This window comes from Pseudophryne corroboree, chromosome 8 (assembly GCF_028390025.1).
Source record: "Pseudophryne corroboree isolate aPseCor3 chromosome 8, aPseCor3.hap2, whole genome shotgun sequence".
NCBI classification, from domain to species: Eukaryota; Metazoa; Chordata; class Amphibia; order Anura; family Myobatrachidae; genus Pseudophryne; species Pseudophryne corroboree.
In genome coordinates this window covers 218,235,914-218,263,053 of record NC_086451.1, presented here as the reverse complement: position 1 = coordinate 218,263,053, position 27,140 = coordinate 218,235,914, and positions in this window count along the sequence as shown.

Sequence of the window (27,140 nt, the reverse complement as noted above, 5' to 3'; positions counted from 1 at the left end):
CACTGGATTTATACGCCAGTAACACTGGAATTATATGGCAGGATCACTGGACTTATACACCAGTACCACTTGAATTATATGGCAGGATCACTGGAATTATACGGCAGGATCACTGAAATTATACGGCAGGATCACTGGATTTATACGGCAGTTCCGCAGGACATATACGGCAGTGTCAATGGACATATACGGCAGGCTCACTTGACTTATACAGCAAGATCACTGTAATCATACAGCAGGATCACTGGATTTATACGGCAGGATCACTGGAATTATACGGCAGGATCACTGGATTTATACGGCAGTACCGCTGGACATATATGGCAGTACGGCTGGACATATATGGCAGTATCAATGGACATATACGGCAGTATCACTGGACATATACGGCAGTATCACTGGACTGGACTTATACGCCAGTACCACTATAATAATACAGCAGGATTACTGGATTTATACGCCAGTACCACTGTAATTATACGGCAGGATCACTGGACGTATACGCCAGTACCACTGGAATTATATGGCAGGATCACTGGAATTATACGGCAGGATCACTGGAGTTATACGGCAGGATCACTGGATTTATACGGCAGTTCCGCAGGACATATACGGCAGTATCAATGGACATATACGGCAGGATCACTTGACTTATACAGCAGGATCACTGTAATCATACAGCAGGATCACTGGATTTATACGGCAGGATCACTGGAATTATACGGCAGGATCACTGGATTTATACGGCAGTACCGCTGGACATATATGGCAGTACGGCTGGACATATATGGCAGTATCAATGGACACATACGGCAGTATCACTGGACATATACGGCAGTATCACTGGACTGGACTTATACGCCAGTACCACTGTAATTATACAGCAGGATCACTGGATTTATACGCCAGTACCACTGTAATTATACGGCAGGATCTCTGGACTTATACGCCAGTACCACTGGAATTATATGGCAGGATCACTGGACTTATACGCCAGTACCACTGGAATTATACAGCAGGATCACTGGAATTATACGGCAGGATCACTGGAATTATACGGCAGGATCACTGGTATTATACGGCAGGATCACTGGATTTATATGGCAGTACCGCTGGACATATATGGCAGTACTGCTGCACATATACGGCAGTATCAATGGACATATACGTCAGTATCACTGGACTGGACTTATCAGCCAGTACCACTGTAATTATACGGCAGGATCACTGGACTTATACGCCAGTACCACTGGAATTATATGGCAGGATCACTGGACTTATACGCCAGTACCACTGGAATTATACAGCAGGATCACTGGATTTATACGACAGGATCACTGGAATTATACGGCAGGATCACTGGAATTATACAGCAGGATCACTTGATTTAGACGGCGGTACCGCTGGACATATATGGCAGTACTGCTGGACATATACGGCAGTATCAATGGACATATACGGCAGTATCACTGGACATATACGGCAGTATTACTGGACTGGACTTATACGCCAGTACCACTGTAATTATATGGCAGGATCACTGGATTCATACGACAGTACCGCTGGACATATACGGCAGTACTGCTGGACATATACGGCAGTATCAATGGACATATACTGCAGTATCACTGGACTGGACTTATACGCCAGTACCATTGTAATTATACGTCAGGATCACTGGATTTATACGCCAGTAACACTGGAATTATATGGCAGGATCACTGGACTTATACACCAGTACCACTTGAATTATACGGCAGGATCACTGGAATTATACGGCAGGATCACTGAAATTATACAGCAGGATCACTGGATTTATACGGCAGTTCCGCAGGACATATACGCCAGTATCAATGGACATATACGGCAGGCTCACTTGACTTATACAGCAGGATCACTGTAATCATACAGCAGGATCACTGGATTTATACGCCAGTACCACTGTAATTATACGGCAGGATCACTGGACGTATACGCCAGTACCACTGGAATTATATGGCAGGATCACTGGAATTATACGGCAGGATCACTGGAATTATACGGCAGGATCACTGGATTTATACGGCAGTTCCGCAGGACATATACGGCAGTATCAATGGACATATACGGCAGGATCACTTGACTTATACAGCAGGATCACTGTAATCATACAGCAGGATCACTGGATTTATACGGCAGGATCACTGGAATTATACGTCAGGATCACTGGATTTATACGGCAGTACCGCTGGACATATATGGCAGTACGGCTGGACATATATGGCAGTATCAATGGACACATACGGCAGTATCACTGGACATATACGGCAGTATCACTGGACTGGACTTATACGCCAGTACCACTGTAATTATACAGCAGGATCACTGGATTTATACGCCAGTACCACTGTAATTATACGGCAGGATCTCTGGACTTATACGCCAGTACCACTGGAATTATATGGCAGGATCACTGGACTTATACGCCAGTACCACTGGAATTATACAGCAGGATCACTGGAATTATACGGCAGGATCACTGGAATTATACGGCAGGATCACTGGTATTATACGGCAGGATCACTGGATTTATATGGCAGTACCGCTGGACATATATGGCAGTACTGCTGCACATATACGGCAGTATCAATGGACATATACGTCAGTATCACTGGACTGGATTTATCAGCCAGTACCACTGTAATTATACGGCAGGATCACTGGACTTATACGCCAGTACCACTGGAATTATATGGCAGGATCACTGGACTTATAAGCCAGTACCACTGGAATTATACAGCAGGATCACTGGATTTATACGACAGGATCACTGGAATTATACGGCAGGATCACTGGAATTATACAGCAGGATCACTGGATTTAGACGGCGGTACCGCTGGACATATATGGCAGTACTGCTGGACATATACGGCAGTATCAATGGACATATACGGCAGTATCACTGGACATATACGGCAGTATTACTGGACTGGACTTATACGCCAGTACCACTGTAATTATATGGCAGGATCACTGGACTTATACGCCAGTACCACTGGAATTATATGGCAGGATCACTGGAATTATATGGCAGGATCACTGGATTCATACGACAGTACCGCTGGACATATACGGCAGTACTGCTGGACATATACGGCAGTATCAATGGACATATACTGCAGTATCACTGGACTGGACTTATACGCCAGTACCATTGTAATTATACGTCAGGATCACTGGATTTATACGCCAGTAACACTGGAATTATATGGCAGGATCACTGGACTTATACACCAGTACCACTTGAATTATACGGCAGGATCACTGGAATTATACGGCAGGATCACTGAAATTATACGGCAGGATCACTGGATTTATACGGCAGTTCCGCAGGACATATACGGCAGTATCAATGGACATATACGGCAGGCTCACTTGACTTATACAGCAGGATCACTGTAATCATACAGCAGGATCACTGGATTTATACGGCAGGATCACTGGAATTATACGGCAGGATCACTGGATTTATACGGCAGTACCGCTGGACATATATGGCAGTACGGCTGGACATATATGGCAGTATCAATGGACATATACGGCAGTATCACTGGACATATACGGCAGTATCACTGGACTGGACTTATACGCCAGTACCACTGTAATAATACAGCAGGATCACTGGATTTATACGCCAGTACCACTGTAATTATACGGCAGGATCACTGGACGTATACGCCAGTACCACTGGAATTATATGGCAGGATCACTGGATTTATACGGCAGGATCACTGGATTTATATGGCAGTACCACTGGACATATACGGCAGCATCAATGGACATATACGGCAGGATCACTGGACTTATACGGCAGGATCACTGTAATCATATGGCAAGATCACTGGATTTATACGACAGGATCACTGGAATTATACGGCAGGATCACTGGAATTATACAGCAGGATCACTGGATTTATACGGTGGTACCGCTGGACATATATGGCAGTACTGCTGGACATATACGGCAGTATCAATGGACATATACGGCAGTATCACTGGACATATACGGCAGTATCACTGAACTGGACTTATACGCCAGTACCACTGTAATTATATGGCAGGATCACTGGATTTATACGCCAGTACCACTGGAATTATATGGCAGGATCACTGGAATTATATGGCAGGATCACTGGATTTATACGGCAGGATCACTGGATTTATACTGCAGTACCGCTGGACATATACAGCAGTATCAATGGACATATATACGGCAGGACCACTGGATTTATACGGCAGTACCACTGTAATTTAATGGCAGGATCACTGGATTTATACTGCAGGATCACTGTAATTATGCCGCAGTACCGCTACACGGCAGTATCAATGGACATATATGGCAGGATCACTGGACTTATACGGCAGGATCACTGGAATTATAGGGCAGGATCCCTGGATTTATACGGTAGTACCGCTGGACATATGCGGCAGAATCAATGGACATATACAGCAGGATCACTGGAGATATACGGCAGTACCACTGGACATATACGGCAGCACAGGGACACCACCACTGGACTGATGCAGGACAACACAGCACCACTGCAATGGACTGGACTTATACAGCAGCACTGGACATATGGCAGCAGAGGACACCACCACTGTGACTGGACTGATGCAGCACAACACACCACCACTGGACTGCTGCAGCACAGCACACCACCACTGGACTGATGCAGCACAACACAGCACCACTGGACTGGACTTATACAGCAGCACTGGACATATGGCAGCAGAGGACACCACCACTGTGACTGGACAGATGCAGCACAATACACCACCACTGAACTGATGCAGCACAACACAGCACCACTGGACTGGACTTATACAGCAGCACTGGACATATGGCAGCAGAGAACACAACCACTGTGACTGGACAGATGCAGCACAATACACCACCACTGAACTGATGCAGCACCACTGGACTGGACTTATACAGCAGCACTGGACATATGGCAGCAGAGAACACAACCACTGTGACTGGACAGATGCAGCACAAGACACGGACACTGAGGACGGAGACGCGTACTCTCTCTACACTCTCCAATGCCGGAGTGAAAATGCCGTGGACGCGCGGCTCCTTATATGGAATCCCAACCCCGCGAGAATCTGACAGCGGGATGATGACGTTTTGCCTCGTACCGGTTTCCGAGTCAGGCGGGAAAACCAGAGTCTGACTCGGATCCGGGCTCGGGTGGTGAAGTCCGGTAGGGTTCGGTTCTCTGAGAACTGAACCCGCTCATCTCTAGTTCTCACTGATTTGTTCTATAAAAGTGACATGTATTTCTTCAAGTTATAGCACACTACTATTAATATGATATCGTTTATAGCCTTGTTATATACTGTAAGCTATAGTGTCCTCTACATTTTACACTGTGACATATTCCCTACAATACCCATCAATGAGCTGATAGGAAGTCTGATTTATACTGTATAAGAATGTATTCTTCATGATAAAACACTGAGACATTAAATATAATTTTTTCTGTTATGTTTCTGAAATATTTACATGAATGTTATGCTGTTGTGAAATGTGGTATACAGACATGGACACAACACTTATCAGGCTCCAGCATCACCACAAAGAAGCATTTTCAGCTTACAGTAGCTAAAACTTTCACGCAAGCATTGCTCAGTCCCTAGGCACATACACACTGCTAAAACCTAAATACAAAACGTTGCCTCTCATTACCTCCTTGTATATGTGCTATACCCTGAGGATGGCTGCATTTATCCATATGAACACTATATGCCCAGGTGAATGCACAGGTTTGCAAACTATCTCCTACTGAACAAAGCACTAAATACCTTCACGGATGCTTACAATTACTTTGCACAATTATCCTAGACTTAAATACGTGAATATTATACCATAAGATCACATATCTAAATATATACATAGGTTTATACAGCTCTAGCAATGTTCTACAACCTTACTGTGTCTGCTACAGTTCAATACTTATTTTTCCTTTGCAGGTAGGATTCATACTAGTAAAACTAACATTAGGGCCTATTTATCAACGTAGTTCAAGGAGCAATGATGTGCCCCCAAGTTTTCTGCCTGGGTATCCCAGACGTTGACCCCAAGCCTAAAACAGTTTTCCTCTTTCCCAGTCTTGCAGCTTCCACCTTCATAACATTTTCAGGATGAGGTTCTTTCTCACTGTGGAAGCCACTAATTCACATCCTTGTCTCTCACCTATATAAATGTTCGTCATATTTCTCCCATTCTGTCTTACAAACTCCCACCTAGCCCCAAGGCCATCTTAAAAGCACTGTGGGCCCTGGGTAAAGCAATGCACTGGAGCCCCTGCACACCCATATATGGGAACTAGAGATGTGCACCAGACATTTTTCGGGTTTTGTGTTTTGGTTTTGGATGCGGTTCCGCGGCCATGTTTTGGATTCGGACGCGTTTTGGCAAAACCTCCCTTACGAATTTTTGTCGGATTCGGCTGTGTTTTGGATTCAGGTGTTTTTTTTTCAAAAACCCCTCAAAAACAGCTTAAATCATAGCATTTGGGGGTAAGTTTGATCCTATAGTATTATTAACCTCAATAACCATAATTTCCACTCATTTCCAGTCTATTCTGAACACCTCACACCTCACAATATTATTTTTAGTCCTAAAATTTGCAGCTGGATGACTAAGCTAAGCGACCCAAGTGGCCGGCACAAACACCTGGCCCATCTAGGAGTGGCACTGCAGTGTCAGACAGGATGGCACTTAAAAAAATAGTCCCCAAACAGCACATGATGCAAAGAAAAAAAGAGGTGCACCAAGGTTGCTGGATGGCGGTCGCTGGATGGCTAAGCTAAATGAAATGAAAATGACAAAATCACTGGAATTAAATTGCAGTAATGTCGGGAATTATATCAAATGGCAGTACCACTGGACATATACGGAAGTGTCAGACATGATGGCACTTTAAAAAAAACTTTTTTTTATATGACAGGGACAAACCCACTGTCCTAACAATTGGCAGGGCTGATTGAACAAACAGCCAGGGGGAAACTCCTGAATCCAGTTTGTGACCCTGGGTAATCATTTTTATTACCCGGGATATAATTATAATCACTAAGGCTCCCCTCTAGTGATGTAGATGAGATCCCCCCCCAGTGGATCCCCACATGGGAGTCCTTCCGTGTCACGCTGAGGACGCTAAGGGAGTAGAATCCAACCTCTGAACCCGTGCACCTGTAGAGGGTGCAGACTTTCTGCTCTTTCTATGGCCTAGCCTCATGCAGAAGAAGGCCCTCCCGAATTTTCGTGATCTGGCAGCCCAAGGGGACTGTATCAGAGAAGCAGAGTTACGTCTTCTCACAGGTGGTGCTGCAGAAGGATTTGTATTCAGAGTGTCCCCAAGCGGTGTCTCACCTGCGAAGGGGAGGTACCTCTTGGATTCGGCGTCTGCGTTCCATTGGCGGATCCAGAGACCTCTGTGAGCCGCTACTGCCATGGAGGATGCTCTAGAATTCATCAGCCCAATGTCCCTCATGGCTTTTACCATGAATTTAGCCGAATCCTTTATGTGACCTAGAATCAAGACAACATCGTCCCTATGGATTGTATCAAGGTCTTCTATTAAATTGTCTGACCATTTTAACATAGCCCTAGCCACCCAAGTGCATGTAATAGTGGCCCTAAGGGCAGCTCCAGTAGCCGTGTAAATGGATTTTAGAGTTGTCTCTATCTTGCGGTCTGTCGGCTCCTTTAACGAGGCCGAGCCTGGTACAGGTAATGTAATTTCCCCTGATGGCCTGGACACCGAAATGTCCATTATGGGAGGAATCTCCCATCTCCTTCTATCCTCCTCAAGAAAGGGATATGTCTTAAGTACTTTATTGGGGATGTGAAAAACCTCTTCTGGGTTTAACCAGGATCTTTCAAATAGGGTATTCAACTCTTCCGAAACCGGGAATGTCACTAATGATTTTGCAGTTAGCATACAAGAATTTTCCTCTATTTGTATAGGTATTTCTAACACATCCCTAATGGCATTGATAAATTGCTGAATTTTATATTCCAATCTATCATAGTGCCCCCCTCTAACTTCTGTGTCGATCCCTGTGTCGCCATCAATGTCCGCGTTGGCCTGCAAGACCTGTGTATAAGGAGCTGAAGGGGTCTTAGATGAAATGGACTGATCCATATCTAGAGCATTCTTCGTAGCTTTTTTCCAGTAACTTAATAGAGTATGCCCTAATGAACTCTAAGGAATCTTATTTCCTAGGCTATCCAGTCCATTCTGTCTCCATCCTAATGGGATGAAACCACTCAAGGCAATCCTGAGTACCTGGTAAAGACTCCTCTGAGGAGGACACCTCCACAACCTCCAAAACATTTTGTTCTGACATGACACTGACCAGTGATACTGAGCACTGTTCAGAATACTAGAACTGACATGGAGCTGCAAGATACAGCAATGGCCTACTGTACTGTACTACTATATACTGGTGGTCACCAAAATGCTGCACTGTACTACTACATACTGCTCACAACAATGCAGCACAGATATGGAAACTAGAAGTGACACGGAGCTGCAAGATACAGCAATGGCTTACTGTACTGTACTATTATATACTGGTGGTCACCAAAATGCTGCACTGTACTACTATATGCTGCTCACAACAATGCAGCACAGATATGGATACTAGAAGTGACACGGAGCTGCAAGATACAGCAATGGCCTAGTGTACTATACTACTAAATACTGGTGGTCACCAAAATGCTGCACTGTACTACTATATACCGCTCACAACAATGCAGCACAGATATGGATACTAGAAGTGGCACGGAGCTGCAAGATACAGCAATGGCCTACTGTACTGTACTACTATATACTGGTGGTCACCAAAATGCTGCACTGTACTACTATATACTGCTCACAACAATGCAGCACAGATATGGATACTTGAAGAGACACAGAGCTGCAAGATACAGCAATGGCCTACTGTACTGTACTACTATATACTGGTGGTCACCATAATGCTGCACTGTACTACTATATACTGCTCACAACAATACAGCACAGATATGGATACTAGAAGTGACACGGAGTTGCAAGATACAGCAATGGCCTACTGTACTGTACTACTATATACTGGTGGTCACCAAAATGATGCACTGTACTACTATATACTGCTCACAACAATGCAGCACAGATATGGATACTAGAAGTGACACGGAGCTGCAAGATACAGCAATGGCCTACTGTACTGTACTACTATATACTGGTGGTCCCCAAAATGCTGCACTGTACTACTATATACTGCTCACAACACTGCAGCACAGCTATGGAAACTTGAAGAGACACAGAGCGGCAAGATACAGCAATATCCTACTGTACTGTACTACTATATACTGGTGGTCACCAAAATGCTGCACTGTACTACTGTATACTGCTCACAACAATGCAGCACAGATATGGATACTTGAAGAGACACAGAGCTGCAAGATACAGCAATGGCCTACTGTACTGTACTACTATATACTGGTGGTCACCAAAATGCTGCACTGTACTACTATATACAGCTCACAACAATGCAGCACAGATATGGATACTAGAAGTGACATGGAGTTGCAAGATACAGCAATGGCCTACTGTACTGTACTACTATATACTGGTGGTCACCAAAATGATGCACTGTACTACTATATACTGCTCACAACAATGCAGCACAGATATGGATAGATACTTGAAGAGACACAGAGCTGCAAGATACAGCAATGGCCTACTGTACTGTACTACTATATACTGGTGGTCACCAAAATGCTGCACTGTACTACTATATAGTATATACTGGTCACACAACAATGCAGCAGATATTGAGCGCTGATCAGGATACTAGAACTGAGTCTGACACGGAGCTGCAAGATACAGCAATGGCCTACTGCACTGTACTACTATAATATACTGGTGGTCACCACAATGCAGCACACTGAGCACAGATATTGAGCTTTTCAGGCAGAGAACGTAGCCACGTCCTCTCCGCTCAACCTACAATGCACAAGCTAAAATGGTGGCGACGTGCGGTTCTTTATATGGAAAACGAATCTCGCGAGAATCCGACAGCGGGATGATGACGTTCAGCCTCGTTTGGGTTAACCGAGCAAGGCGGGAAGATCCGAGGCTGCCTCGGACCCATGTAAACCACATGAAGTACGGGGGGGGGGGGGGGGGTCGGATCTCGACAAACCGAACCTGCTCATCTCTAATGTGAACCAATAAAAAAATAATAATAACATGACCGTCCTGCGGTCCTGTGCTTCTCTCCACATGCTTCCATGAATGGCTAGCAGCACTCTGATTGGTGAATAACTCAGCAATCCACCAATCAGCATTCTGACAGCCATTTACTGTCTGGCTGCAGGCTGGGAGGCAGGAAGAGAATTCTGCCTCACTGCTCTAATTGTGTGACCACCACCTGTGCATGCTCAAAGACCCATAGAATTGCGGGGCTCTTGGCACCCTAATTCCCATCCTCTACATCCCACAACTTTATTCCCCTCTGTGTCCTCCTCTATTCTCTCCTCAACTTATTATGAATACTTGCGGGTTGCAATTACAGTATGTATACTTTTAAACTCTATTTTTTAACTGTCTAATGTATTTATGTAATTTAGTTATAGGTTCTTTCCTCTATGTATAGCACTACAGAACCCTTATGTCATCTTAGAAATAAAAGATAATAATAAACACGGATAAGTAGAGATGGTGTAATGGTTAGCATTACTGACTCACAGCACTGAGTAGATTATGTGTTTTATTCCCACCATGGTCCAAACTGCGTGGAGTTTGTATATTCTCCCCGGACTTGCGTGGGTTTCCTCTCACAGTCCAAAAATATACTGGTAGGTTAATTGGTTCCTGACAAAAATGAACCTGTGTGTACATGTGTTTAGGGCAGACTAGATAGACCAAGTGGTTATTATCTGCCGTAAAATTCTAGGAAATCTATGAAATAATGATAAATAGCACAGCACAGAGGCAAAGCTTTTTTGCTATTGCGTGCCACCATGATTGCATCTTTAGTGAAGGAGAAATGTTTGCTCTGAATGATAGGCACTTTGGAACAGATAGGGACATTCCTTACACATAATCATTTAGTCACAGTTATGTCTAAGCCTGAGTGTATGCACGCCTAAAGATAGATGGAGTTGGTTGCACAACATATTAAAATGATCTACAATGGGCTGGAAAAGGAAGGCAGAAGTGCGCACTTAAAGATTTTCTGAAATTTGCTGTCATCTTAGAGAATATTCTCTGCTCAGAATCACTGATTCACACATCACCTGGTGACATTATAAATTATTTGCAATGAATTTCTCATTGCTTAACCTGGTAGCACAATTTACTCATTGTGCAGAGGTAGTATATCAATGGATTTCATAATATAAACTAAACAACTCTGACGTTGACATACTGTATAGGCAGATGCAATGTCCCTTTAAGTTTGTGAGTTAAGATATGAGTGAGTATCAAAGTAGCAGTACTTAGAGAAAAATCAGGAAACATTTCATTTAATAGAGGGGAAGATTTAACTTTGGAACCAGTAACCTTTTCATCTTTGCAATCACAGTTCAATGCGGGTTATTCTGAGTCAGATACGTTTGTGAAAACAGACCCATTTCCCGATTTCAGGCCAACTTCTTTTGCGTCACAATGCATGATATGCGCATGTGGACAGTACAGATGGTGTAATGGTTAGCATTACTGCCTCACAGCACGCTGCGGAATATGTGTGCGCTATATAAATAACTGGTAATTAATAAATACAGTATATTGACTGCACAATGTGTCTGAAGTCACAAGTAGTTGTATGCGCCGCATCTAGGACCTTTTTCAGAGATGGACGCAGATCACCTCATACACAACAAGATCTGCGTCCATCTCCTCACATGCTGGGCACCACCCAGCACAGGGCAAGGCCACCCAGCATGTGTAGCACCCCCTCACGATGCATCCATAATTACATTGCAGATGCATTGAACTAAGGTTGACCCATGGCAGCAAAGCCTGGCTGCGCTGTCAGGCGGTCCACCGCTAATTTTTTAACCGGAGCAGCTGCGTGTGACGTCACGCAGCTGCCCTAAAAATGCTCCCAGCATGCCCCTTTTCGGCCCGCCACGGGAGCAAGGGCCGAATGGGGGCGTGCAATGTGTAAGGTCGAGCAGGCGTGCTGCGGCCACTGTGCGTGCGAGTTGCCGATGCAGGCAAACTGCGCTGCATGCCACATTAGCGGCCAAGTCTGAATATGGCACCTTGTGTGAATGGAGGCCAGCGTGAGATAGGCATTTCCGGACAGTGAGCACCAAGATGCACTGAGCTGCTTCTTCTGATTGGAGGTTCTGATTAAACCATCATAGTGAGATGGCGGAGAAATGCGTTAAGCACTCCATATGCACACCTCCACTTCTGTTTGAGCCTGCTTTATGCTCCCAGTACTGGACCATCCATGCTGCTTACAGAGGATCAGGAGTCTTGTTCTCCTTCCCCTACTGTATGAGTGATGTCTCTATACTGCTTATACTTACAAAGCCGGAGACCCAAAGTAATCACGCCAGCACACCAGACGGTGTAACTACATCTGTGGGTGAGACACTGGAGTTCGAGCATAAACCGGGCTGAGCACTACAGCTGTTAATACATTATGGCCAGCACTTACATGCCAAAATCTGTTAGACAGTGGATCACTCTGTGGTCTTCCTCCATTCCCAGCACTAGAGGCAGCTTCACTGCTCTAGTGTTTTCCCTCCTAGTGTCAGCTCAGTGCAGGAGGAGGTGCTTAGTGCACAGTTTGAGAGAGTTCTTCCTGGGAGAGACAACTGCATTGACAAGCAGCGTCTGCTCTCCTTAGTGTGTGACCTTGTCTACCCCACAGCCGCACCCTGCGTGTATGCAGCCGCATCCTGTGTGTACTGAGATGCTGTGTCACCGCTGTATTGTTTCACATGCATACTGTGAGTTCCTGCTGCTGCAGAACATCTTCTATATACTACAAGCTGTTTTCTCTGTTATCTGAATAAACCAATCATCCTGGTTAAGTGCTGTTGTGTGGACTAACATCCCTATGCGACACGGCAACACTCTGCCAACAAAATCAACCTGGTTTTGCCACTTATCCCCCTCTATATTGGTAATATATTTCTATTGCTTATATCTTCATAGGCAGTATGTATAGCTCTGTGTGACTCTGAGTCATGCATATGGGGAGGGGAGACCTGTTTCTGATGGATCTCTTCACCTAGTATGAGGCTAGTGCAAGTGAATATATGAACGATGTTACTTCTGCAGATGCTAGAATAGTGGGTGGGATAGGCATTCACGCTTATACTCAAAGATTTAGTTGGCTGTATTGGCTCATTAGCATATGCAAAGAAGTACAACACTGCAGCCAAAGGGAAAAGCAACTGCAGAAGGGCACGACTCGGAATCAGCCGCAATATCTTCAGAACTGTAGGTAAATGGGTGTTACTCTATACAGCATAAACAGAAAGGCTCACTCGTGGAAAGGGTGGCACAATGGCACAACATGAACAGGGCAGATTTGTACTGTGATTCTCAGTTGTAAATCACTTCCACTAATCAAATACAGTATATTCCTTCATTTGTATATTTAGCAACACATTTGTATTTCTGCTTAGCAAACATTCTATCTATATCCTAGCAATATATTTATTGCTCACATTATTTGATCTGAATTGAAGGTACTAGCACTAAGGGGTCTATTCATGAAGCAGTGAAAAGAGTGGAGAAAAAGACTAGTAGAGAACGTCACGCAGCTGCCCTAAAAACGGTCCCAGCCCTCCCCTTTTTTCCTGGAGCCGCCCCCGCAATTGCCAAAATTCTGCGCCCGCAATGGCCTCACCTCTCAATCACATTGCGGTCGCAATGTGTATGGCCGCGTATCCTCTGTGCAGCTGCTGCACATGCACAATTATTATGGCATTAATAACAGTGACTGAGCAGTCGCAGCGAGCATTCTGGGATAACATGCTCATATCAGAGACTACCTCGCACTTTTCAGTACCCCATACAATGGGTCGTATTGAGAGTTGCAAGTCAATGAAATTGCAAACACAAGTCTGGAGCTGCGCCCCCCCCCCCCCCTTGCTGTGCTTTAGTCTGATGCAGCTGGAGTACGATGAAGAGCGACTGGAATAATGGTGTGACAGCCAGTACTTAAAATGTTACCAACCACAGTACACAGTCATTGGCCGGAGAGTGCAGACAATAAGTACCCAAGTAGCTTGGAGTATGTAAAATGGACAGCAGATGGAAATAGCACATTTTATTTTCTTTAATGATACTTAAAAACATATGAGCAGGCTTCCCCTTTCCCCAAAATGAGTATTAAGCAGTAAGCCAACCATATAGTGCAGGGGGGAAGTGCCTTTCAGCAGCAGAAGCAGTATCTAACAAATAACGCCAGCTCATTCAGAGGCTGGCTGCTCTGTGTATCATCGGATTCAATAAGAGGCATACTGCTGACAACCTCTTAGAAAAAGGGATGTCATAGATATAGGGCTTACCTCAGGATTTGTAATATCCGATAATGCCACAACTATTGTGAGTGCATTACAGCTGGGTGAATTCCAACACATCCCCTGAATTGCTGAAACGATCAACTTAGTGGTACAGGAGTTTTTAAAAAATGACAGGGGCGAGCAGGGGATGCTGTCTGTGGCCCGAAACATTTTGGGACATTTTCGGAATTCAGCAAGAGCATGCAGGAGATTGCAACACCTGCAAGAACAGTTTAATTTTCCCTGCCATCAACTGAAACAAGAGCTGTATATGCTTCAGCAGGTGGAGGAACAGCGAAAAGCCATCCATAGCTATACAACAAGCAGTGGTGAAAGTGGGTGGGTACGCGTGGGTACGGCGTACCCTTAAGAAATTAGCCGTGGGTACGCCGTATCCACACCGCCGGCCCGCCGCTCACTCCGCTGCAATCAGGGCAGCGCTGTCCTGGCTGTAAGTCAGATTCATTCTGAAAACTGCAGAGGAAGGGGAGGAGACCATGGAGAATGAGATCTCCATCCCCTCACACTCTGCTCCGCGCAGTGCCCGGATCATCCAGCCTGCTGTGTGTGGCTAGCGGCGGTCACCTCAAGGCACAGGATGAGACGGTAGCATACTGGAGCTAGCTGACAGGCTGACACTACAGGGATAGGAGCAAGTTGGGTGAAGGACTGAGGTTGCCAGTCACAACCCAGCCCCCAGGAGGCAGGCCGCACACCAGTGACCACTGAATCAAGAGCAAGGTATTCCCGCTCAGTGCCACTGGCGCCCGCATCCCTCACTAGCCTACACCACACTGTAATCAGAAAGAGACAGCAGGGGAGAGCCCCATACAGGGCAGTCTTTTCGTATGGGCTCAATGGGCTCTTGCCCAAGGGCCCCAGGAGTATAAGGGCCCTAGTCTGATAGCTGAGGGTCCCCTCTTTCCAGGGGTACCAGATTTTTTAAAATCGGCCCTAGGGAACCAGAGATATCCGACTTCAAAGCAGTGGTCCCCATCCAAGCCTGTTAATTGCTCTTCCCAGCCAGATATCTCGGGTTCTGTCTGACTTAGAGTTTCTCTGAGGGTACATTTCAAAAGCTGGGGCTCTCCACTTTCGGTGGACACTGGCAGCTTGTCTCTACTATGCCCAGAACCAGAGATATCAGCCTTCAAGCAGCTGGTCCCTGCTCAAGCTTCACACGCCTAATATGCAGAATTATATATTTGTTGGTGGATTGCCCTGGCTCCTGAACTCTAATATCCAAGTCCCCAGTTTCTCCTGACAGGTGTCCCCAGTACCTCCTGATCGGTGTCCCCAGTACCTCCTGACAGGTGTCCCCAGTACCTCCTGATAGGTGGGACACTCTAATTTTTATTAGAGATGAGCGGGTTCGGTTTCTTTGAATCCGAACCCGCACGAACTTCACTTTTTTTTTCACGGGTCCGAGCGACTCGGATCTTCCCGCCTTGCTCGGTTAACCCGAGCGCGCCCGAACGTCATCATGACGCTGTCGGATTCTCGCGAGACTCGGATTCTATATAAGGAGCCGCGCGTCGCCGCCATTTTCACACGTGCATTGAGATTGATAGGGAGAGGACGTGGCTGGCGTCCTCTCCATTTAGATTAGATTTAGAAGAGAGAGAGAGAGAGAGATTGCTGTGATACTGTAGATTAGAAGAGAGTGCAGACAGAGTTTAGTGACTGACGACCACAGTGACCAGTGACCACCAGAGACAGTGCAGTTGTTTGTTTTATTTAATATATCCGTTCTCTGCCTGAAAAAAACGATACACAGTCACACAGTGACTCAGTCTGTGTGCACTGCTCAGCCCAGTGTGCTGCACATCAATGTATTGTATATAAAGCTTATAATTGTGGGGGAGACTGGGGAGCACTGCAGGTTGTTATAGCAGGAGCCAGGAGTACATGATAAATAATATTATATTAAAATTAAACAGTGCACACTTTTGCTGCAGGAGTGCCACTGCCAGTGTGACTAGTGGTGACCAGTGCCTGACCAGCAGTATATTAGTAGTATTGTATACTATCTCTTTATCAACCAGTCTATATTAGCAGCAGACACAGTACAGTGCGGTAGTTCACGGCTGTGGCTACCTCTGTGTCGGCACTCGGCAGGCAGTCCGTCCATCCATAATTGTATTATAATATATACCACCTAACCGTGGTTTTTTTTTCATTCTTTATACCGTCGTCATACTAGTTGTTACGAGTATACTACTATCTCTTTATCAACCAGTGTACAGTGCGGTAGTTCACGGCTGTGGCTACCTCTGTGTCGGCACTCGGCAGGCAGTCCGTCCAACCATAATTGTATTATATACCACCTAACCGTGGTTTTTTTTTCATTCTTTATACCGTCGTCATACTAGTTGTTACGAGTATACTACTATCTCTTTATCAACCAGTGTACAGTGCGGTAGTTCACGGCTGTGGCTACCTCTGTGTCGGCACTCGGCAGGCAGTCCGTCCATCCATAATTGTATTATAATATATACCACCTAACCGTGTTTTTTTTTTCATTCTTTATACCGTCGTCATACTAGTTGTTACGAGTATACTACTATCTCTTTATCAACCAGTGTACAGTGCGGTAGTTCACGGCTGTGGCTACCTCTGTGTCGGCACTCGGCAGGCAGTCCGTCCAACCATAATTGTATTATAATATATACCACCTAACCGTGGTTTTTTTTTCATTCTTTATACCGTCGTCATACTAGTTGTTACGAGTATACTACTATCTCTTTATCAACCAGTGTACAGTGCGGTAGTTCACGGCTGTGGCTACCTCTGTGTCGGCACTCGGCAGGCAGTCCGTCCAACCATAATTGTATTATATACCACCTAACCGTGGTTTTTTTTTCATTCTTTATACCGTCGTCATACTAGTTGTTACGAGTATACTACTATCTCTTTATCAACCAGTGTACAGTGCGGTAGTTCACGGCTGTGGCTACCTCTGTGTCGGCACTCGGCAGGCAGTCCGTCCAACCATAATTGTATTATAATATATACCACCTAACCGTGGTTTTTTTTTCATTCTTTATACCGTCGTCATACTAGTTGTTACGAGTATACTACTATCTCTTTATCAACCAGTGTACAGTGCGGTAGTTCACGGCTGTGGCTACCTCTGTGTCGGCACTCGGCAGGCAGTCCGTCCATCCATAATTGTATTATAATATATACCACCTAACCGTGGTTTTTTTTTCATTCTTTATACCGTTGTCATACTAGTTGTTACGAGTATACTACTATCTCTTTATCAACCAGTGTACAGTGCGGTAGTTCACGGCTGTGGCTACCTCTGTGTCGGCACTCGGCAGGCAGTCCGTCCAACCATAATTGTATTATAATATATACCACCTAACCGTGGTTTTTTTTTCATTCTTTATACCGTCGTCATACTAGTTGTTACGAGTATACTACTATCTCTTTATCAACCAGTGTACAGTGCGGTAGTTCACGGCTGTAGCTACCTCTGTGTCGGCACTCGGCAGGCAGTCCGTCCATCCATAATTGTATTATAAAATATACCACCTAACCGTGGTTTTTTTTTCATTCTTTATACCGTCGTCATACTAGTTGTTACGAGTATACTACTATCTCTTTATCAACCAGTGTACAGTGCGGTAGTTCACGGCTGTGGCTACCTCTGTGTCGGCACTCGGCAGGCAGTCCGTCCAACCATAATTGTATTATATACCACCTAACCGTGGTTTTTTTTTCATTCTTTATACCGTCGTCATACTAGTTGTTACGAGTATACTACTATCTCTTTATCAACCAGTGTACAGTGCGGTAGTTCACGGCTGTGGCTACCTCTGTGTCGGCACTCGGCAGGCAGTCCGTCCATCCATAATTGTATTATAATATATACCACCTAACCGTGGTTTTTTTTTCATTCTTTATACCGTCGTCATACTAGTTGTTACGAGTATACTACTATCTCTTTATCAACCAGTGTACAGTGCGGTAGTTCACGGCTGTGGCTACCTCTGTGTCGGCACTCGGCAGGCAGTCCGTCCATCCATAATTGTATTATATACCACCTAACCGTGGTTTTTTTATACCACCTAACCGTGGCAGTCCGTCCATAATTGTATACTAGTATCCAATCCATCCATCTCCATTGTTTACCTGAGGTGCCTTTTAGTTCTGCCTATAAAATATGGAGAACAAAAAAGTTGAGGTTCCAAAATTAGGGAAAGATCAAGATCCACTTCCACCTCGTGCTGAAGCTGCTGCCACTAGTCATGGCCGAGACGATGAAATGCCAGCAACGTCGTCTGCCAAGGCCGATGCCCAATGTCATAGTACAGAGCATGTCAAATCCAAAACACCAAATATCAGAAAAAAAAGGACTCCAAAACCTAAAATAAAATTGTCGGAGGAGAAGCGTAAACTTGCCAATATGCCATTTACCACACGGAGTGGCAAGGAACGGCTGAGGCCCTGGCCTATGTTCATGGCTAGTGGTTCAGCTTCACATGAGGATGGAAGCACTCAGCCTCTCGCTAGAAAACTGAAAAGACTCAAGCTGGCAAAAGCACCGCAAAGAACTGTGCGTTCTTTGAAATCCCAAATCCACAAGGAGAGTCCAATTGTGTCGTTTGCGATGCCTGACCTTCCCAACACTGGACGTGAAGAGCATGCGCCTTCCACTATTTGCATGCCCCCTGCAAGTGCTGGAAGGAGCACCCGCAGTCCAGTTCCTGATAGTCAGATTGAAGATGTCAGTGTTGAAGTACACCAGGATGAGGAGGATATGGGTGTTGCTGGCGCTGGGGAGGAAATTGACCAGGAGGATTCTGATGGTGAGGTGGTTTGTTTAAGTCAGGCACCCGGGGAGACACCTGTTGTCCGTGGGAGGAATATGGCCGTTGACATGCCAGGTGAAAATACCAAAAAAATCAGCTCTTCGGTGTGGAGGTATTTCACCAGAAATGCGGACAACAGGTGTCAAGCCGTGTGTTCCCTTTGTCAAGCTGTAATAAGTAGGGGTAAGGACGTTAACCACCTCGGAACATCCTCCCTTATACGTCACCTGCAGCGCATTCATAATAAGTCAGTGACAAGTTCAAAAACTTTGGGTGACAGCGGAAGCAGTCCACTGACCAGTAAATCCCTTCCTCTTGTAACCAAGCTCACGCAAACCACCCCACCAACTCCCTCAGTGTCAATTTCCTCCTTCCCCAGGAATGCCAATAGTCCTGCAGGCCATGTCACTGGCAAGTCTGACGAGTCCTCTCCTGCCTGGGATTCCTCCGATGCATCCTTGCGTGTAACGCCTACTGCTGCTGGCGCTGCTGTTGTTGCCGCTGGGAGTCGATGGTCATCCCAGAGGGGAAGTCGTAAGCCCACTTGTACTACTTCCAGTAAGCAATTGACTGTTCAACAGTCCTTTGCGAGGAAGATGAAATATCACAGCAGTCATCCTACTGCAAAGCGGATAACTGAGTCCTTGACAACTATGTTGGTGTTAGACGTGCGTCCGGTATCCGCCGTTAGTTCACAGGGAACTAGACAATTTATTGAGGCAGTGTGCCCCCGTTACCAAATACCATCTAGGTTCCACTTCTCTAGGCAGGCGATACCGAGAATGTACACGGACGTCAGAAAAAGACTCACCAGTGTCCTAAAAAATGCAGTTGTACCCAATGTCCACTTAACCACGGACATGTGGACAAGTGGAGCAGGGCAGGGTCAGGACTATATGACTGTGACAGCCCACTGGGTAGATGTATGGACTCCCGCCGCAAGAACAGCAGCGGCGGCACCAGTAGCAGCATCTCGCAAACGCCAACTCTTTCCTAGGCAGGCTACGCTTTGTATCACCGCTTTCCAGAATACGCACACAGCTGAAAACCTCTTACGGCAACTGAGGAAGATCATCGCGGAATGGCTTACCCCAATTGGACTCTCCTGTGGATTTGTGGCATCGGACAACGCCAGCAATATTGTGTGTGCATTAAATATGGGCAAATTCCAGCACGTCCCATGTTTTGCACATACCTTGAATTTGGTGGTGCAGAATTTTTTAAAAAACGACAGGGGCGTGCAAGAGATGCTGTCGGTGGCCAGAAAAATTGCGGGACACTTTCGGCGTACAGGCACCACGTACAGAAGACTGGAGCACCACCAAAAACTACTGAACCTGCCCTGCCATCATCTGAAGCAAGAAGTGGTAACGAGGTGGAATTCAACCCTCTATATGCTTCAGAGGTTGGAGGAGCAGCAAAAGGCCATTCAAGCCTATACAATTGAGCACGATATAGGAGATGGAATGCACCTGTCTCAAGTGCAGTGGAGAATGATTTCAACGTTGTGCAAGGTTCTGATGCCCTTTGAACTTGCCACACGTGAAGTCAGTTCAGACACTGCCAGCCTGAGTCAGGTCATTCCCCTCATCAGGCTTTTGCAGAAGAAGCTGGAGGCATTGAAGAAGGAGCTAACACGGAGCGATTCCGCTAGGCATGTGGGACTTGTGGATGCAGCCCTTAATTCGCTTAACAAGGATTCACGGGTGGTCAATCTGTTGAAATCAGAGCACTACATTTTGGCCACCGTGCTCGATCCTAGATTTAAAGCCTACCTTGGATCTCTCTTTCCGGCAGACACAGGTCTGCTGGGGTTGAAAGACCTGCTGGTGACAAAATTGTCAAGTCAAGCGGAACGCGACCTGTCAACATCTCCTCCTTCACATTCTCCCGCAACTGGGGGTGCGAGGAAAAGGCTCAGAATTCCGAGCCCACCCGCTGGCGGTGATGCAGGGCAGTCTGGAGCGACTGCTGATGCTGACATCTGGTCCGGACTGAAGGACCTGACAACGATTACGGACATGTCGTCTACTGTCACTGCATATGATTCTCTCAACATTGATAGAATGGTGGAGGATTATATGAGTGACCGCATCCAAGTAGGCACGTCACACAGTCCGTACTTATACTGGCAGGAAAAAGAGGCAATTTGGAGGCCCTTGCACAAACTGGCTTTATTCTACCTAAGTTGCCCTCCCACAAGTGTGTACTCCGAAAGAGTGTTTAGTGCCGCCGCTCACCTTGTCAGCAATCGGCGTACGAGGTTACATCCAGAAAATGTGGAGAAGATGATGTTCATTAAAATGAATTATAATCAATTCCTCCGCGGAGACATTGACCAGCAGCAATTGCCTCCACAAAGTACACAGGGAGCTGAGATGGTGGATTCCAGTGGGGACGAATTGATAATCTGTGAGGAGGGGGATGTACACGGTGATATATCGGAGGGTGAAGATGAGGTGGACATCTTGCCTCTGTAGAGCCAGTTTGTGCAAGGAGAGATTAATTGCTTCTTTTTTGGGGGGGGTCCAAACCAACCCGTCATATCAGTCACAGTCGTGTGGCAGACCCTGTCACTGAAATGATGGGTTGGTTAAAGTGTGCATGTCCTGTTTTGTTTATACAACATAAGGGTGGGAGGGCCCAAGGATAATTCCATCTTGCACCTCTTTTTTCTTTTCTTTTTCTTTGCATCATGTGCTGATTGGGGAGGGTTTTTTGGAAGGGACATCCTGCGTGACACTGCAGTGCCACTCCTAGATGGGCCCGGTGTTTGTGTCGGCCACTAGGGTCGCTAATCTTACTCACACAGCTACCTCATTGCGCCTCTTTTTTTCTTTGCGTCATGTGCTGTTTGGGGAGGGTTTTTTGGAAGGGACATCCTGCGTGACACTGCAGTGCCACTCCTAGATGTGCCCGGTGTTTGTGTCGGCCACTAGGGTCGCTAATCTTACTCACACAGCTACCTCATTGCGCCTCTTTTTTTCTTTGCGTCATGTGCTGTTTGGGGAGGGTTTTTTGGAAGGGACATCCTGCGTGACACTGCAGTGCCACTCCTAGATGTGCCCGGTGTTTGTGTCGGCCACTAGGGTCGCTAATCTTACTCACACAGTCAGCTACCTCATTGCGCCTCTTTTTTTCTTTGCGTCATGTGCTGTTTGGGGAGGGTTTTTTGGAAGGGCCATCCTGCGTGACACTGCAGTGCCACTCCTAGATGGGCCCGGTGTTTGTGTCGGCCACTAGGGTCGCTAATCTTACTCACACAGCTACCTCATTGCGCCTCTTTTTTTCTTTGCGTCATGTGCTGTTTGGGGAGGGTTTTTTGGAAGGGACATCCTGCGTGACACTGCAGTGCCACTCCTAGATGGGCCCGGTGTTTGTGTCGGCCACTAGGGTCGCTTATCTTACTCACACAGCGACCTCGGTGCAAATTTTAGGACTAAAAATAATATTGTGAGGTGTGAGGTATTCAGAATAGACTGAAAATGAGTGTAAATTATGGTTTTTGAGGTTAATAATACTTTGGGATCAAAATGACCCCCAAATTCTATGATTTAAGCTGTTTTTTAGTGTTTTTGGAAAAAAACACCCGAATCCAAAACACACCCGAATCCGACAAAAATAATTCGGTGAGGTTTTGCCAAAACGCGTTCGAACCCAAAACACGGCCGCGGAACCGAACCCAAAACCAAAACACAAAACCCGAAAAATTTCAGGCGCTCATCTCTAATTTTTATCCCATTCAAAGCTAAGAAATCTTTTCCCAGGAACTTGAGATATCTGCAGTCAAGCAAGCTGCCCCCCACCAGAAAATGATGAAAATTAAACCACTCCACTATCAACCCCTCCCTTATGTATTAAACACCCCATAGCACCCTGGAAGTCATGTATCGGGGCCCCTTCATTCAGCCAAATGCCCCCTTCTACAGATTAGTGCTCTCCCTCCCGCCCCATCTGTGCAGTAAAGGAGTAATTAGCAGAAATTACTGCTCCAGGTCCTACATGCTGAGCAGAAGATAGTACACCCCTACCGCCTGCGGGACATCAAAACTGCCGCTAATAGCACCCCCACCTATGGAGGATGGGTAGGGGCCCCAGTGTATTGTTGTGCCCAGGGGCCCACACTGCTGCTAAGACGGCCCTGGCCCCATATACTGGCGTGCGGACTCAGGAGGTGATGGAGCAGACCCGGAGGCACAGAATGGGAGAGAAGATGCTGCTCTGGCAAATGTAATGGTACTGTATTCACCACAGTACTTTAATTCAAACCTCCAGTTTTGCATGCATATACAGTACTGATAGATTGAAGGCTGTGTAGCCCTGTGGTTATCTGTCACCCCCCACTTGACACTGTATACCATATTACTGTATTATCATATTATGAGCTAGCAGTGGCAGAGAAAGTAATAATATGGAGCATGAAGATAGGACTACATCTGGTCCAGCCGGGTGGGGGTAGGGAGTCACTGAAAATGCCGGCAGTCTAAATACTGACCCCGGAATCCCGATATTTTTTAATCCTGACAGATGCTCAACAGGATTGGAACCCTAATTCTCTAATTCTCCCCTCCCGCAGCCTAATCCTAACTCTCCTGTCCCGTAGCCTAACCCAACCATCCATCCCCGCAGCCTAACCCTAACTATCCGTCCCTGCAGCCTATCCTTAACTCTCCCGTCCCACAGCCTAACCCTCCGTCCCTGCAGCCTAACCCTAACCCTCCCCTCCCGCAGCCTAGCCCTAACCAGTGGTGCAAGTGTGCGGGTACGGGTGGGTACGGCGTACCCTTAAGAATTTAGCCGTGGGTACGCCGTACCCACACAGACGGGCCGCTGCTCCTCTTCCCTCCCTCTGCTGCACCCCGCTGCACCCCGAGCTCTGATTGGCTCACGGATCGGCGCTGAATTAAACTGAGACACCTGCCGGAGACTGAGGGGAAGGAGAGGCGCAGGCTGCGCTCTCCTCCCCTCACACAGACAGGACGGCAGCGGCAGCGATGAGCAGGGGGAGGCATGTATACCTGACACTGGGGGATATCTTGCACTGGGGGGACATGTGTACCTGGCACTGGGGGTATATCTGGCACTGGGGGGGATGTATACCTGGCACTGGGGGATATCTGGCACTGGGGGGGAATGTATACCTGGCACTGGGGGTGCATGTATACCTGGCACTGGGAGATATCTGGCACTGGGGGGCATGTATACCTGGCACTGGGAGCATATCTGGCACTGGGGGGGCATGTATACCTGGCACTGGGAGCATATCTGGCATTGGGGGGGGCATGTATACCTGGCACTGGGAGTATATCTGGCACTGGGGGGACTTGTGTAGCTGGCACTGGGAGCATATCTGGCACTGGGGGACTTGTGTACCTGGCACTGGAGGATATCTGGCACTGGGGGGGCATGTATACCTGGCACTGGGAGCATATCTGGCACTGGGGGGACTTGTGTACCTGGCACTGGGGGATATCTGGCACTGGGGGCATATCTGGCCCTGGGAGGATATCTGGCACTGGAAGGACATGTGTATCTGGCACTGGGGGCATATCTGGCACTGGGGGGACATGTGTATCTGGCACTAGGGGGACATGTGTATCTGGCACTGGGGGGACATGTGTATCTGGCACTGTGGCCATATCTGGCACTGCGGAGACATGTGTATCTGGCACTGGGGCATATCTGACACTGAGGGCATATCTGGCAATGGGGGCATACTTGTGTATCTGGCACTGGGGGCATTTCTGTATCTGGTCCTGGGGGCATATCTGGAACTGTGGGCATATCTGGCACTGGGGGCATACTTGTGTATCTGGCACTGGGGGCATTTCTGTATCTGGCACTGGGGGCATATCTGGCACTGTGGGGGCATTTCTGTTTCTGGCACTGGGGGCAATGTATATCTGACACAGTGGGGGCATTTGTGTATCTGGCACTGTGGGGCAATGTGTATCTGACACTGTGAGGCAATGTATATCTGGCACTCTGGGGGCATTTGTGTATCTGGCACTCTGGGGGCAATGTGTATCTGGCACTGTGAGGCAATGTGTATCTGGCACTCTGGGGACATTTGTGTATCTGGCACTCTGGGGGCATTTGTGTATCTGGCACAGTGAGGCAATGTGTATCTGGCACTGTGGGGCAATGTGTATCTGTCACTGTGGGGCAATGTGTATCTGGCACTGTGGGGCAATGTATATCTGTCACTGTGGGGCAATGTATATCTGGCACTGTGGGGCAACGTGTATCTGGCACTATTGGGGTCATACGTGGGGTGGTCTTCAGTATGCCGGCGGTCGGGCTCCCGGCGACCAGCATACCGGCGCCGGGAGCCCGACAGCCCGACAGCCGGCATACTGACACTTATTCTCCCTCGTGGGGGTCCACGACCCCCCTGGAGGGAGCATAAAATAGTGTGGCGCACGTAGCGCGCCACCATGCCCGTAGCATGGCGAGTGCAGCGAGCCCACAAGGGGCTCATTTGCGCTCGCCACACTGTCGGTAAGCCGGCGGTCGGGCTCCCGGCGCCGGTATGCTGGTCGCCGGGAGCCCGACTGCCGGCATATCGTAGTGAACCCCATACGTGTATCTGCCCCTCCCTCCATATGTGTATCACGCCCCATTTTCATTGGCCACGCCCCATGTGGCATTTGGCCACACCCTTTTTTTTTGCACGCGCGCCTTCGGCGCGCGCACACAGTACCCGTAAGACATTTTTTTCTACTTGCACCACTGACAACAAGCCATGACATTGGGAGAGGAGGGGGAATGTACTTTAGCCCAGCACAGTGGAGAGTACTTTCTGTCTTGTGCAAGGTACTGAAAACCTTTCAAGTAGCCACCTGTGAAGTGAGTGCTGACACTGCTAGCTTGAGTAAGGTGATTCCTCTATTTAGGCTTTTGGAAAATCAGCTGGAGAAATTGAAGGAGTAGATTAAATAAAATTGTTGGGAAAAAGTCCTGCTCCTGACATATTCTTCCACCTATTCATATTGACATACTCCTTGACTCCATATGGGATATGAGGAAAGAAATGTAATCAGGAGGAAACCCAACACCAAAGATACCTTTACCAGTAAATCTTACATCACTTATTCTGAGTGGTTACGCCCATTTCTTACCCTGATATTAGACACATGGGTGTCCTTTCTTTTCCCGTGCACCACTATCAGAGTTAAGGAATCGTGGCAAAGAATCCTTTATGGGTTGCAGCTTCCGTCCTCCAGTGTAAGTACGGTACAGCTACTTAATCCTATATAAAGGGGAAAGATATAGCCACGAATGTCTAGTCTATATAGCCTTCTTTTAGCACATCTTGGGGATATTATATACTGTACATAGTAACATAGTTGTTGAGGTTGAAAAAAGACAATGGGCCAAATGTAATAGAGTGAGAGTTTCAGAAAGTGAGAGATTTGGTAAGGTTTTTCAGGTTTTTTTTAAAGTGGCAATCATTTACACTGCAAAACCAGGTTGATCTCGCTGTGTAAAGGATTGCCACTTTAAAAGAAACTGCAAAACCTTACCAAATCTCTCACTTTTTGAAACTCTCACTCTATTACATTTGGCCCAATATGTCCATCGAGTTCAACCTATATTTAATCTCATTATTAAAGGTTGTATCCTTGGATTTCTTTTTCTGCTAAAAATTTGTCTAACCCTTTCCTAAATTTCTCAATTGAGTCAGTTAGTAAACATCCTCCGGCCATGAATTCCATATCTTTATTGCCCTCACAGTGAAGAAACCCTTC